The following is a 13,872-nucleotide window of genomic DNA, read 5'->3' as shown; positions in this document are numbered from 1 at the left end:
GTCATTTCCTTAACTGTCTCTTATCTCTGCTTCTCAAGCATTGAATCCTTTCCTTGCCTTACAAACGCCTGCTGAATAAAACAGTGTCAGAGAATGAAACCAACTGTATAAAGAGCCATAAAACTGTAACACCCGATACAATAAAAATGACGTTTCATACTCATAATGGTAACTTTCATGTGGAAATACACACTTATTAAATCTAAATTTGAGGGAAAATCACAAGAAAAGTATTAAGTGCAAGCAAGCAACAATATACTATTAAGCTGTTTTACCCACTGCACCCTCAAAAAAATCTGTTTATCTTGTGGGGAAGAAAGCAAAATACATAAATATATTCTCTCCAGGCAACCATAATATATTTTTCCACCCTCAGTGCAAACAAATAAATAAACTGACATTTAAAGAACAGTGATTGTTAATTATCCAAGCTAAAATAAAAAGTTTTGGGGGTATATCTAGCTATTTTGAGGTACAAGAATAAAATAAAAGTCACACATTACAAACACTCATAGATCCTGCTGTTGGAAGCATCTCTGAGGTCACCTAATGTTATTTAATACTCCTCCTCATTGCAGAAAGAATTCAGGTTGCTAGAGATGATCCAATCCACTTTCTACTCAATACATCCCTACATTTCTGCCTCCACTTGCCTTTCACTCACTGATCCTCTGGACCCACACAAAATATGTCTTCTGCTGTTCAGACAGCAGCCTATCAAAATCTGCTTACTCGATTTATTTTATGGTTTGACTTATTTTAGTGATTAAAAGTAATATATGTGTTTATCTATTTCAAAGACTTCTTTGGCGTCTCAAAAAATTTCCCAGTAAAATGAAAACACCAGGCACATTTATAGGTTCCCTGTTGTAAATCTTACCTTCTTAGGTTCTCATAATTACCCTATGAAACACTCAAGGCAAGTATCATCAACCCCATTTAAAGAAATCATCAATATAGAGTAGCAGTTGAGAGTTGCTATGAAGTAATTTAGGAGCGAAAGAGACTTGCCTCTTATGAGCTATGTAATCATAAGTTATGACCTTCTCTAAGCCTGTTCCTTTACCTGCAAACTGGACACTGTAATAGTTCCTACCTCAGGTAGTTATTGTGAAGATTAACTACATAATGCACATTATCTTACAGAATAACTAACCCATTCACACTCAATAATGTTAGTTTTTGTTATTATTATTATGCAAAGAGGAAAAACTGTGGCAAATCACTTACGCTCTCAGAATTTCATTGCAACACTACATCAAGAATTGAGCTCTTAGGCCCTACCTACCTTGTCTTCCACAAAACCAAAAAATGTTCTCAGTAATTTGTGGCTTAACGCACATGTTTTTTTCCATTCAATTTGACCAACCATAATGTATAAAATCTACTATCATGCTCCTCTTCCAAATGAAATTTTCACAAGTATAAAAATTACTGAAGTTCTCTATCTAGAAAAATTAATTCTCAATGGCACATAATAAAGTTCCACCATGACTTAGCATGTAAACATAATGAAACTTACAAGTAAAATGAGAAGCATCACATTAATTGCTAAATGAACTAGTTTCTATGAACTACTATTATTGGATTATCCTTTAAAACCTTTATCTGGTATCTTCATATGGTAGAGATTGCTATTTTATTGTTTGTGAAATCAAGTGCAAGGAGAGAAACCTGTTTCACCTATCAAAACTATTGACAGTGCCAACAAGAAATATAAAATGCATGTCAGAATTTTAAAAAAATCAGAACACCCCACTGTTCACAGCAGCACTATTTATAAAAACCAAGTCATGGAAGCAACCGAAGTATCCACTGTCAGATGAATGGATAAAGATGTGGTGTATATATACACAATGGAATATTACTCAGCCATAATGCCATTTGCAAAAACACAGACGGACCTAGAGATTATCATACTAAGTGAAATATTCCAAAGAAAGACAAATATCATATGATATCAGATATTATACGTGGAATCTAAAAAGTGATACAAATGAACTTATTTACAGAACAGAAATAGACTCACAGGCAGAGAAAACTTATGGTTACCAAAGGGGAAAAAGAGGGTGGGAGGGATAAACTGAGTGTTTGGTATTAACATATACACACTACTATACAGAAAATAAACAACTAGGACTTAGTATATAGTACCGAGAATTATATTCAATATCTCATAATAACCTACAACTGAAAATAATCAAAAATTATATATATATTTATATGTGTGTTCAGTTCAGTTGCTCAGTCGTGTCCAACTCTTTGCGACCCCATGAACCACAGCACGCCAGGCCTCCCTGTCCATCACCAACTCCCGGAGTCCAACCAAACCCATGTCCATAGAGTCAGTGATGCCATCCAACCATTCATCCTCTGTCATCCCCTTCTCCTCCTGCCCTCAATCTTTCCCAGCATCAGGGTCTTTTCAAATGAGTCAGCTCTTCGTATCAGGTGGCCAAAGTATTGAAGTTTCAGCTTCAACACAGTCCCTCCAATGAACACCCAGGGCTGATCTCCTTTAGGATGGACTGGTTGGATCTCCTTGCAGTCCAAGGGACTCTCAAGAGTCTTCTCCAACACCACAGTTCAAAAGCATCAATTCTTCGGCACTCAGCTTTCTTTATGGTCCAACTCTCACATCCATACATGACCCCTGGAAAAACCATACCCTTGACTAGATGGACCTTTGTTGGCAAAGTAATGTCTCTGCTCTTTAATATGCTATCCCTTGTTGGTCACAACTTTCCTTCCAAGGAGTAAGAGTCTTAATTTCATGGCTGCAGTCACTATCTGCAGTGATTCTGGAGCCCAGAAAAAAAATAAAGTCAGCCGCTGTTTCCACTGTTTTCCCATCCATTTGCCATGAAGTGATGGGACCAGATGACATGATCTTAGTTTTCTGAATGTTGAGCTGTAAGCCAACTTTTTCACTTTCATCAAGAGGCTCGTTAGTTCCTCTTCACTTTCTGCCATAAGGGTGGTGTCATCTGCATATCTGAGGTTATTGATATTTCTCCCGGCAATCTTGATTCCAGCTTGTGCTTCCTCCAGCCCAGTGTTTCTCATGATGTACTCTGCATATAAGTTAAATAAGCATGGTGACAATATACAGCCTTGACGTACTCCTTTTCCTATTTGGAACCAGTCTGTTGTTCCATGTCCAGTTCTAACTGTTGCTTCCTGACCTGCATAACAGGTTTCTCAGGAGGCAGGTCAGGTGGTCTGGTATTCCCATCTCTTTCAGAATTTTCCAGTTTATTATGATCCACACAGTCAAAGGCACTGGCATAGTCAATAGAGCAGAAATAGATGTTTTTCTGGAACTCTCTTGCTGTTTCCATGATCCAGCGGATGTTGGCAATTTGATCTCTGGTTCCTCTGCCTTTTCTAAATCCAGCTTGAACATGTGGAAGTTCGCGGTTCACATATTGCTGATGCCTGGCTTGGAGAATTTTGAGCATTACTTTACTAGCATGTGAGATGAGTGCAATTGTGCGGTAGTTTGAGCATCTCTGGCATTGCCTTTCTTTGGGATTGGAATGAAAACAGAACTTTTCCAGTCCTGTGGCCACTGCTGAGTTTTCCAAACTTGCTGGCATATTGAGTGCAGCACTTTCACAGCATTATCTTTTAGGATTTGAAACAGCTCAACTGGAATTCCATCACCTCCACTAGCTTTATTCATAGTGATGCTTCCTAAGGCCTACGTGACTTCCCATTCCAGGATGTCTGGCTCTAGGTGAGTGATCACAGCATCATGATTATCTGGGTCGTGAAGGGGGGGTGGGTGTGTGTGGGGGTGTGGGGGTGTGTGTGGGGGGCGGGTGTGTGTGTGTGTGGGGGTGCGTGTGTGTGTGTGTGTGTTTTAATTGAAGAATAGTTGATTTAAAAAGTGGTTTCAGGTGTACAGCAGAGTGATTAAGTAATCAAATAAAATAAATACATAATTAGAGGCCTAGACTCATTACTCTGGGAGATAGTGAAGGACTGTGAGCCTGGCATGCTGTAGTCCATGGGGTCACAAAAAGTTGGATATGACTTAGCCATGAAATTAAAAGACGCTTACTCCCTGGAAGAAAAGTTATGACCAACCTAGAGAGCATATTCAAAAGCAGAGATATTACTTTGCCGACTAAGGTCTGTCTAGTCAAGGCTATAGTTTTTCCAGTCGTCATATATGGATGTGAGAGTTGGACTGTGGAGAAGGCTGAGCGCCGAAGAATTGATGCTTTTGAACTGTGGTGCTGGAGAAGATTCTTGAGAGTCCCTTGGACTGCAAGGAGATCCAACCAGTCCATTCTGAAGGAGATCAACCCTGGGATTTCTTTGGAAGGAATGATGCTAAAGCTGAAACTCCAGTACTTTGGCCACCTCATGGGAAGAGTTGACTCATTGGAAAAGACTTTGATGCTGGGAGGGATTGGGGGCAGGAGGAGAAGGGGATGACCGAGGATGAGATGGCTGGATGGCATCACTGACTCAATGGATGCGAGTCTGGGTGAACTCCGGGAGTTGGTGATGGACAGATAGGCCTGGCGTGCTGCGACTCATGGGGTCTCAAAGAGTCGGACACGACTGAGTGACTTAACTGAACTGAACAAACAAACTTATGCAAAAAAATTTTTATAGGTTCACTAGTACTAGCAAACAGGTGGTCCAAATATTTGAATAATAACATCTAACTTCATTTTTCCCATTAACTTTACCAGGAAGCTCAGCTTAGCGTTAAAAGAAGATTCTACAATATTAAGAGAAAAAAATAGATGCAGGAAGGAGGACATTAACTAAAATACAATTTAGTACCAACTTGATAAGCAACATCTTTGCATAGAAAGACTAGCACAAAGTCTTTAACATTAGTCCAAACCTGACCACTAACAGTAGGGCAAAATATGAGACAGATTTTAAATGAAAGAATACAGCCCATAAGAGAAGACCTCTGTGGAAATAAAATAATAAATGATTAAGGTCTGATGGCTATTAGCTGCTGAGACAACAAAATTACTATAAAACAACCTAAGAAACCATATCATCTGCCAGTATATGTACAGTCTCCCTTCAGAGGTTGACTTCTCACTAACAAAGAAATAATTTATCCCAAGTGTCTTATCAAGATAAATTTACTAAAGAGAAACTATTGAAGGAAATACCTAATAACCACTCTAACAAACATTTGCATTTATACAATGCTCTTAGAAATGGGGTTCAAAAATGACAAAGTACATCTTGAAGCACAGAATAAACACTCAACATTGTTTATCAAAAACTAACGTTACACTTCTCTTAAACCTTCAAAACTGAAAAACCACAAGTTTGTATTTTCTCTAAAAATAGTGTTTGTTATTTGCATCCCCTCTGGTGGAAGTTTGATTTTTAAGGTCCTGTAATTTTTTGCCTGGCTTCTCTGGTGGCTCAATGGTAAAGAATCTGCCTGCCAATGCAGGAAACACAGTTCAATCCCTAGGTCAGGAAGATTCCCCTAGAGGAGGAAATGGCAGCCCACTCCAGTATTATTGCCTGGGAAATCCCATGGAAAGAAGAGCCTAATGAGCTATACAGTCCACGGGGTCACAAACTGAGTGTCTGAACATGCATACATACAATTTTTCCTACTGCTGATAATGAGGGCAGAATACAGGTGCACATAAAACACAGGGAAAGGGTGAAATTCGGAACTCCTTCACTGGTACAAATGAATTCTACGCTTGACTTCTAAAACGTGCTACTTTCCTGGAAATGTGGCATACAAAGAAAAAAAAAACCCACTGGGTGTGCATGGCTCTTATATTTGTGACTTAAGAGATAAGTCTTCAAAGAGCCAAATCACTTACTTTTAGTCATTTACCAGGTAGACTGTATTCTCACCAAAAATTCCAACAATTGGTGGGTGGCGTGTGTGTTATACATACACATCAATGTATATGTGTTTAGGAAAATGTTTGCATAGTTTAATAACACTGTGTACCACATACACACAAAAAAAACTCATAGTAGAAAATTTTAATAAACTCAATTTGTAAAAACCTAACATGTTAAAAAAAAAAAAACCTACCTCTGTGCTGACATGATTAGCTGCACCATTCAAGTGGTGTGAAGTATCTGAAGCATGCTGCCTCTAAACTCTTATCACGCTATTTGGGATGTGCTATCTTGTGAAGCAGTTCACGTGAAACTGCTAAAACCTACAGTAACAGGACAATATACATATCAGAACTTTAAATGAGTAAAACAGTATGGCAAAGACATTCATTCATATTTATTTTGGAACCAAATCTCAACCCCAAAATTCCTTGTCAACCATCCAGAAGTAATCCAACTTATTACCAAGAAGTTTTGTTGTTTTTTTTTTTTTTTTACTACAGCAACTTCATTACCAAGATTACCAAAATTTTCCACACACTTCCAGCAGTCTGTATGTGTTACCTGGCAACAATCTAAAAGGGCTTTTACTTTATAGAACTGGTAGGTCAAAGAGAAGTAAAGCTTCTTCAAATTGACTGTGCATCATTTTAATTAGAAGCAGTGAGTATGAAATCTTCAACAGGCAGAAAATCTTGAGAATCAGTTTCATTAACAGACACAACATACTGTCATTTGTCTTCATTTCCCGTATGGAACAAAGCAAGCTCCATCCAGGACTTTAAAACATCCCCAGTCGTACAGGTTGTCAAAGACATAAATGCTGAAATCAAAGAACTACTTGAGTAAAGAATCTAGCAAGCCTTCACAACTGGCTGTGGTATGAATACCCTGCTTTGCTGTCCTAAATTCTGAAAACTAGTCAGCTCAGCTGTGGATCTGTATCAACTGCCTTTCTGCCTAAGCCAAACCTGCCTCCAAATTAAGACCCAGTCATTTAGAAAGCACATTTTAGAAGGTGCTTTAAAAAGACTTTCAAAACTGCTTCCTGCTATAGCCAATCTGATGCTATTTGGCAAAACAAAAAATAATGGTATGTCCTTACAAAGAAAATGTTTTCCCTTTCTTTCCAACAGTTTTAGGATTGGTATACTCAACTTTGTTTCTCTTACACTAATAATTTTTCCCTCAGCTTTTACTCTAAGGATACTTAAGTGCTCTCTGGGTCATAGTCAAGTCAGGAGCAAAGCATACAGAGCTTATTGAACGTTAAGAAGTGAGTACCAAATGACTGCAGAGACAAAAGTGAAAGACAAGCTGAAAAACAGAAAGGAAAACTGGCATTCAGGCTCTTCACCATTTGGTTCTGACTCTTTCTTACCTAGCTCTTTCCCTCTATACCTTTGATCACCCTGGCCCAGAAAGACCTTTCTCTATTTACTATGCGTCCTATTTCCACATGTCCAAATCCTACCCATTCTTCAAAGCATGGTTTAAATGTCACCTCATCCCATATCCTTACAACTAAAGGTAATCCCTCCCTCCTCTCTCTAACTTGTACCTCCTTATCTTTATCTCTTTACTACATATTACTTTCTGCCTTACATTATCTTCATTTCCATATTTAATCTCCCACACAAGCATAAAGCTTCAGGGTCAAGGTTCATGCCTTATTCATCTCTGTTCAAACTGCTTAACACATTTTACACATATTAAACTCTCTGAGTTCCATGAGTTAGGAAAAGAGATAAATCCACTAGCTCTAACTCCAGATTAGGAGTCCACAGACCCCCCCTTTGCTAATGACTAGCTATGTGACCTTGAACTTCAATTTTTTAGTGTTTTCATCCACAAAGTCAAGAAGGTGGACTAAGCCAGTTTTTAACCATCGATGGTTATCCATTATCAGGCTGTAAAATCAATTTTGGCATCAAAACCCAGCATTATCTTTTTAATAAAAAGAAATAAAGTAGAAAATATCAAAGTATGTTGTAGGCAGTGAAGTGGTACACTGTGAATATTTAACTGGCTATCCAAAGGAGAGAAAAAAGCTCTGAATTGTAACATCTGTTGATGTCCCTGGTGTAAATACTCCTACCAAAGCCAATTTCAAGCTACACATGCACCTAGGTGGAGAGAGAGACATAACTACTCTTACAAGTCAACTGATAAGCCAGCTCCAGCGAAGGCCTAAAACGACAAGTATTACTTCACCAAAATTTTCTTTCAACTTCGTGTGTCTGTGTGCGCGCGCATGGTGAATGGGTATAAAATCTATTTCTCACTGTGAGTCACAGTCAAAACCGTTCATAAATGTTCAGCTAAACAATCTCCTAGTCCTCTTCTATGTGTACTACACAATGCAATAAATTGCACTCTTAGTTACATATGTAATCTCAACATCAAAATTTGTATGTCTCTTCAAAAATGAGAGATGCCTACTGGTATCACCAGAAGGCAAATTACAGGAAGTGAAAATTTGGCTTAGGAAGTATTAGCAAAAGACCAAGGTTTTCAGCCTTTGTTCAGTTAAAACCGAGGGCTACATCTTCCTACTAGTTGCAATGGCTCATTTAGCAAAGGATTAGGGGAGACAGCAGGAAAGGAAAAGGAAACCTATAGTATGAAAAAAGGTCATGTAATTGTGAATATGTGCCCTTCACCCACCCAAGAACCTTGTTGTTTTTGTTCAGTCGCTCAGTCCTGTCCAATTCTTTGCAATCCATGGACTGTAGCCTCCCAAGCCCCTCAGTCCGTGGGGTTTCCCAGGCAAGAATATTGGAATGGGTAGCCATTTCCTTCTCCAGGGGATCTTCTCTACCCAGGGATTTAACCCGCATTTCCTACACTGCAGGCTGATTCTTTACTACTGAGCCACCAGGGAAGCCCTTGCTTAGAACCTGGGTACAAAGAAAACCAGAGCTATAAAAAGGTGAATTTCCATCCCTGATGTTTCCCTGTTAAATTCTCCAGCACAAGCCTGCATCCCTCAATAGACTTCCATTACTGAGAATCCCCTACTACTAAAATTAAGTTTTTGCCAGGGACTAGAGACATGTAGTACTTGTTGAATTTAGAATAGGCAAGGGGAAAAATAGCACAGCAAACAGTTGTTAGACTTGATATTCTGGGAAAATCAGGCTTTTATTGAAAAACATACTTTCTTATTTTCTTCTTACTTAAGCTTACTAAACTGGGTGAGAAGTAAAGTTTATTGAATACATTTTGGGCTGTACTATGTCTATCACAACACAGTCTGTAACCAGATTTTTCCTGAGTGTTTATAAAGAATTGTATTTTCTATTTTTAAGGTTATTTAGAAAACAAGGAAGCTCAGAATTTCAAGCAGGCTAATAATGCTAGCTCAAATCTAACTCCAAATCAATTGAATATATGCACAGAAGTTTCCCAGGAAAATCCCAAAAATTACACCAAAAAAATACAAAAGATGAAAAAAAGAAGTCAGCATGAACACAAACTGGCAATACTCAATTGTAGTATCCTATCTGTTGCATGAGTACAATATGGAAAGTAAATGAAGTATGAAAAAGAGAATGTTGAGATACAAGTTCTGCTTAATTCCATTAACTATTCCTTATTAGGGTCCGCTGGTAGGTACTTCTACCCAATTTCAAATATTGACCATCAAGTGAAAATTATTCAGTTCAGTCGCTCAGTCATGTCCGATTCTTTGAAAAGCCAAGAGTCAAGTCAAGCAATGTCTTTCTTCATGGTCACAATATTAAACCTTGCCTTAAAAACTGAGTGTTTTACCATACTCAGGCTCTAGTCAATATTTTCTTTGCCTCCACTATCTGTGGTGCCAAATGCTCATAAGACCATCTCTATAAGAGGCTGTACCAGAGGCTGGAATAGCCTGGGGCTGCTGGTCATGCTCACGTCCACTGGCTGACCTATGTATAGAAAGTAAGCGCTATACCTTGGTTTCCCTAGTGGCTCAGCAGTAAACATCCACCTGCAATGTAGAAAACATGGGTTCGATCCCTGGGTCAGGGAGATTCCCTGAAGGAGGAAATGGAAACCCACTCCAGTATTCTTGCCTGATAAATCCCATGGACAGGGAAGTCTGGAGGGCTATAGTCCATAGGATGGCAAAAAACGGGACACAACTGAGCAACTGAAAACATATAAACACACATACGAGAGCTATACACATGTAGCAACTCATTAAAACTTGTGAGACACAGCAAAAAGAAAACCCTGTGCCTGGGGATCCCTTAGCCTACAGTATCTCCATCCTCCAAACATCCTCTATTCAGTCATTAAGACCACACACCACTTCAAGACAACAACAGGCTAGAATTCAGACCAATTTCTACACCATCAAAACAAGAAAGTTTTGCTACTTAGCTACTACTCTCTTCAAAGCTAATTTCTCAAAGCCTTGTTAGCTCCCACTCACAATATTTTAACTTGGCACAAGAAAACTCCTTCTTGTGATTACTCCAAAAGAACGGATAAAAGGACTTTGAGCTTCAATGCTGTATCATCTGAGTTCAAATAAATATATACTAACTGAACGAGCTCAACTTTGGGTTAAGGCAAAGAAAATTTTAAGTTTTTAGAAATCACAAATTTATAACTGGTGAGCTGATAAAACATAGAAACTGTCTCACATACCCAATAAAATTCTGTTACTCAAGTTTTAAAACACCATAATAAACACTAAGGTGAAAAGAAAATTATCTGAATTATGAAACAATTAGCAAGGACACAAAAATTCACAGAACATTGCAACAATAATATATAAAAATCTTCATCAAATAACAGGTCAAAAAAAAAAAAGTCACACATTTACACCTTTTATGCTGGTTGATATATTCACTATGTCCCAATAGTACTGGGACCTACTACTTTGTTTCCAGCTTCATAGAATATAATGTAGGCTATGTAATACATTCACATATAAAGACTGCCCAGCTACATCACTTCTCCCCAGATAACCTGTCAATACAAAATATCAGGGCACACTTTGACCTGATTGAAGACTCCAGTCTCAGTCTCAACTAACTCCCCAACCAAACAAGCATTTAATACAATTTGAAGATAATGTATACATTAAATTCACCTGGTCTTTCTCCTTTGTAGTTTCATTGTCAGTTTCACATGGGACTCTGTTGAGATAATGAATCACAGGCCAGTTTTCCAATACTGGTAACTTGTGGGTCAGTATTTTCCATGGGCAAAAATCCACTTCTAATTTTACCACAAGCAAACATCATGTTAGTATCTTCTGCCATCATTCTACAAATGCGCAGATATTCTACAGAAGTGCAGCAGAAGCCACACATAAACACTATTATGAGAAAAGTCAGGTTTCCGTAATAAGGTGTTTTCAGAATTATAAAAAGCAACTATCTATCTCCCCAGTACACGCAGGAAAATTTAAACGTATTTTTTAAAATCCCTAAACTTTCCAGCACCAGAACTGCAGACCTTGAAATCAAGTTTCCAGTCAGCGTTGAAATCTATCAGGCAAGTGAAAACTGTCCTTACCATCAGCAAAATGAGGTTGGCATTTCTCGTCACTTACATGAAACTCTCAATTCTACAAGTGACCACGTAAATTTCGGTACGTTTTCTAAACTGATCCTATCTAAGAAGTACAGGGACAATACACAAGCACCTGGACACACTGCCCTGGGATCAGAAACAATCCTATCGGTCCAGTTCCCTAGCACCCGAACACCTCCCCGCTGGCCAGTGGCCCCTTTCCACATGCTGACGCACTGCCCAGCCCTGCACCGCTGGCGACCAGTGCAAAGTACTAGTCCAGTCTCAGAAACTTTAACTCAGTTATCAGGACACTGAACACCCACGACCTGGAAGAGGGATGTTTGGCATGGTCAGGCGGTCAACTTTGAAGCGGGGCATTCCGTACAGGTAGAGATCTGCCCAGCACGCAGCCCATCCCAGCCAGCAAAACCACAAGCATCAACAGCAGGAGCGGAGCAAAGTGCCTGGCGGAGACAGGGGGAGCGCGAGGGCGAGACGTGGTCACGAACAGATGCCTGAACGTGGGTAAGAAAATACTCTCACCACACGCCCACCCCCACCCCCGGACGTGGGGCTGCTGGGACAGCGATCCCGGCAGCAGCCGGCGGCAGTGTCAGAAGGGCACATCTGGAGGCGAGCGCCCAAGTCACCACCCCCGCCCCCAGGTGAGGGGCGCCGACCCCGCCCGCCCGCCGACCCGCCCCGGCCGCGAGGAGCGGCCGCCCGGGAGAACCACCGATGTCCGCGGAACCACCGACAGTCCCGAGCCTTCCTCCCGCGGTCCTCTCGCATCCCGTCCCGACCCGGCCCCCACAGCTACCCTCCCCAGGCGCAGCCCCGGCGCCAACACCCCCAGCCCAGCCCGCGGCCCCGGGCCGCCGGTGCGCCCGTCGGCCCCTACGAGGCCGCCCTCGCCTCACCTCGTCTCGTCTCCGCGGGAAGGGCCGGAACAACTCTGCCAGGCGCCCGCGTCGCACCCGCCACCCAGCGTTCTGCGGCCCGGCCCGTCCCGTTCACTCTGCCGCCGCCGAAGCCCTGGGAGGGCGGAGGGAACAGGGCGGAGGGAGCTGAGAGAGGAGGGGAGGAGGACCGCCCGGCAGGAAGAGGCGAGGGAGGGGGCGGGTCAGGGAGGAGGAGGTGGTGGTGGTGGTGGTGATGATGACGTGTCGGGAGCGCGCACGTCCGGGCCCCTCGGCGCGGCGTGCGCGCTCCTGACGGCGGAGGCGCCTTCTCTGCCCTGAGCGGCGGGCGCGCACGCGCGTACACGTCCCCGCCTGGCGGTGTTTGGGTTAACGTCTGTGAGAGAAGACCTGGCCCGCCTAGGCTGTGAAGAGTAGGGACCCGGGAAGGGGCTAGAGACGCTCGCGGTCCTTCAGAACTTCCCAGAGCTTAACCATGCCGGGAGCCCAGCCGCGCGGGTTCGCTAGGGCGACCCTGATCTCCGAGTGAGTTGGGTTGAAGCGTTGCCCAGCGATTACTGATCTTTTATACTTTGGGGCGATTGTGCTCTTGCTCATAAGCCTGGTTTACGTATATTGTCATTCTTAATGCCCAGTACTCCTCAGGGAAGTCACCTTAGAGAATTCTAACTTTTCTAGTCAGTTACTCTTTTCTCTGCCTCTTTCAAGATGTCTTGTGGGCTTACAAAGGTTCCTTCTGTGGGACTCAGGAGAGATTGAAGAAAATAACCAGTGGGGATTAAACAGGAAGCACTATTATGTATTTATGAAGAAAACTTACCCTCATTTGCACCTTTTTATCCTGTGGGGTAATAAAGTTGGGGGTATAAACTAGCAGAGATAAAAAATAAGCCAACTCTTTCATCGACTAATACTGTACTGATCCTTAAACTGTGGATATCCTTCTTCATAGATATTAGAGGCAAAAAAAAAAATACCAGGAATTTTTTTGAATTTCCTTAGCACTTTGTTTCTAAAGGTTTGTGGCACCGAATATATTCAGCCTCATCTGGGTAAATTTGTGTGACGTTTTAGCCCACTAAAGAATCTTTTGAGGCTCTGCTTCATTTTTATCTTCCACCGTGCCTAGCAGAGCGTCTGACTTAGAGAAAGTACTCCATAAATGTTATTGTATAAATAAGTGAAGACATCGCAGGAGGAATTAGATGTATCCAATGATTTCCACTCTAAAGTGACTTCTTTAGTTTAAAATTCTCTCTCCTACTTAAATTCTTCGGCACTCATTTCCCCACCTAGATCCAAAAGCTACCTTGAGAAATCCCTAATTTAAATGTCTATAGATGCTCAGGGGTTCCCTGATAGCTCCCTAAAGAATCCACCTGCAATGCAGGAGACTCTGGTTCAATTCCTGGGTCAGGAAGATCCCTTGAAGAAGGGAAAGGCTACCCACTCCAGTATTCTGGCCTGGAGAATTCCATATATGGTATAGTGGACTATACGCTATATAGTCCATGGGGTCGCAAAGAATCAAACAGGACTGAGGGACTTTCACTTTCATAGATGCTGGGACAGACCA

At 41.4% G+C, this 13,872-nt stretch overlaps 1 protein-coding gene across 2 annotated transcripts in view; it reads right to left on the bottom strand.

Moving 5' to 3' along the window:
* The window catches only part of RABGAP1L (RAB GTPase activating protein 1 like), a 719,827-nt gene extending 707,346 nt beyond the window's left edge, over window positions 1-12,481 (bottom strand). For both annotated transcript variants that reach the window (XM_018060617.1, XM_018060618.1), the window contains exon 1: window positions 12,297-12,481. The gene's annotated coding sequence lies outside the window, so the exon portion shown is untranslated. The remainder of the gene's footprint in view (window positions 1-12,296) is intronic.

This window comes from Capra hircus, chromosome 16 (genome assembly GCF_001704415.2).
Source record: "Capra hircus breed San Clemente chromosome 16, ASM170441v1, whole genome shotgun sequence".
NCBI classification, from domain to species: Eukaryota; Metazoa; Chordata; class Mammalia; order Artiodactyla; family Bovidae; genus Capra; species Capra hircus.
Note: the sequence above shows the minus strand (reverse complement) of the source record. Positions and strands in the feature narration are given on the sequence as shown.